Below are 2,275 nucleotides of genomic sequence, written 5' to 3'. Positions count from 1 at the left end.
AAATTAACCTCACAGGCACCTACCTGACCCTAAAACAAACTTCAACTCAATTCACTCCTTGGTTCTAAACCTAACCCCACAGCCAAAATTAGCATCCATACCGTGGGGACTGGGCTTTGGTCCCCATGATGCACATTTGGTGCCCACGATGCTGGGTTTTTCTAGAAATTGATTCCCAAGATGTAGCAAAAAATGTGCCCACACACATACGCCATATATACAAGAGCTGATAAGATCAAACACAATGGAAGGGGCAGTTTATTAATTTATTTCATAATTATTGCCCATTGATCCCATTTCCAGCTTGTCTAACCTTGGGTTTTAACATGACGGGCATCCAAACCTGCATCAAAAATTCACCATGTATCTCAAATACATATATTATTTAAAAAAGCACTGATTTGGGTTAATGATGAAGAAATTTCATCAGTATGTTTTGTTTTAGATAACATTTCCAAGCTCAGTAAAAAGAGCTTATGCCTTGCAATTTCCTCCATTTTTTTTCATTAATATGATTGCTTTTGAAATTCATTAGACTCTTTATTTTTCCCTCTGATGTTTAGGCGAGCTGCACATTACACACATTTATGGAATAATATTATGTTTTATCTATTTGTCTTTTTAAAGTAAAGTTAAATAAGCAATATGCAGACTATAAAGCTAATATAATTATGGTTTTGCTTCAGGAATAATGTTTAAAAAAAGAAAGAAATGGATTTCTTGGTGAGATTACTGTAGGTTTAATGTCTTTTAGCAATTGCCATATGAAAGGTATGTTGAAATTAATCCATTATTTATCATCTGCATTTAGACAGGTATTTAAATGAGTAGTGGCATGTGTTATATGCTATGCACAGATGCAGTTAATGCATTAATAAGTAGAATATAATTCACATGAGAGCTTTTTTTAATCTTTTTTTTGCTGGATCCTGGATAAATGCAGATAATTTAGGTTTATTATGTGGTTGGTGAAAACCTGCACCATTATAAGTGCCAAAAAGAAAATCAGCTTGTAACTTTTCATGCACATCTATGGGTGTCAACATCTCTTAGTCTTTTATGTGCTGCAAACTGTCACCGAGACATTGGCGGTTTGGTCACGCCAGCTATCTTCAGCAAAAGGTGGAATTTCATAGAAATCTCAGTCATTTATGTTCATGGTTATGAACACTGGAGAGCAAAGGAGAGACAGACGTATGCTCCTCCTTTTTTGGAGAAAGACCAGTGAGTGAATTTAGATGAAGTCAAGCTGTCATGTTCTGAGAATTCAAAGCAAAGGAAAAGTGAGGGGTGGAAAAAAATAGCATTGTTAGTGAGTTAAATAAAACGTCTTTTCTTTGAATACTCCAACAAAGTCTTTACCCTTTTTTATCCAACTGAGTGGACTGCATTGTTGCTTGTAAAAATGAGAATGTATGCCCATTTACAGGGTTGAACACGGGCTTTGTCTTCATGATGCTGGTCACTGTCCCCATTGAGCTGTGACACTATTACAGAGCCACTTCTGTTGAGTGCAAGAATGGAAGTCTTTCTAATCATGTGCTATTCAAACAAATGCAAAATTAATAACTGTGGCAATTTTGTTTGCTCTTATCCTTGTACATGAAATCATAATTTGATATGTGCCGCAGAATAAGTCGCAGCGAAATCACTTCATTAGCCTTCAGGCTTTATCTGTGGTCCATGAAAGGAAGTGGACAGAGCCAGCAGCGTGCAATCAAATGTGCTGTACATCAACATAATTAAACAATTTGCTGCAGCAGCTGCAGCCTTACAGACGTTTTGGTAATACCTATAAAATTACCACTAAACCATGCCCTTTGATCAGCAGCAGACATGCATTTTTGACATATTTACCCTCATTTGTAAAGGCTACGCATCTAATGTTTTGGGTTGACTGAAGGGTCTGTCTGTCCCAGTGTGACCCTGGATGTTGTTTTATGAAGCCCCTGTGCCGAGTTGGAAGATGGGTTAAACCTGAGACAAGTTGGAAATCCATTCATGTCAAACAGAAATGTGAAGGGAATAGCAATAAGTGTCTGCAGCGTTAGAGGTGAAGCAAGGCTTGCACTTCCAAATACACAGCCTGAGGTAACATTATAGATTAATCATGTTATGGGAAAATAAGCACAACCTCCATCAGACTCAGAATTTCAATGAGAAGATTGTTGACTATCTGCAACATTATACATTTCAACTTTACACTGTGCTAAACCTGAGTGAAACGTGTCAGGGAGTGTATAAAATGATGCTGTGAGAGAGAGAGAGAGAGAGA

The sequence above is a fragment of the Austrofundulus limnaeus genome, unplaced genomic scaffold (assembly GCF_001266775.1).
Source record: "Austrofundulus limnaeus strain Quisiro unplaced genomic scaffold, Austrofundulus_limnaeus-1.0 Scaffold0, whole genome shotgun sequence".
Taxonomy (NCBI): Eukaryota; Metazoa; Chordata; class Actinopteri; order Cyprinodontiformes; family Rivulidae; genus Austrofundulus; species Austrofundulus limnaeus.
Note: the sequence above shows the minus strand (reverse complement) of the source record.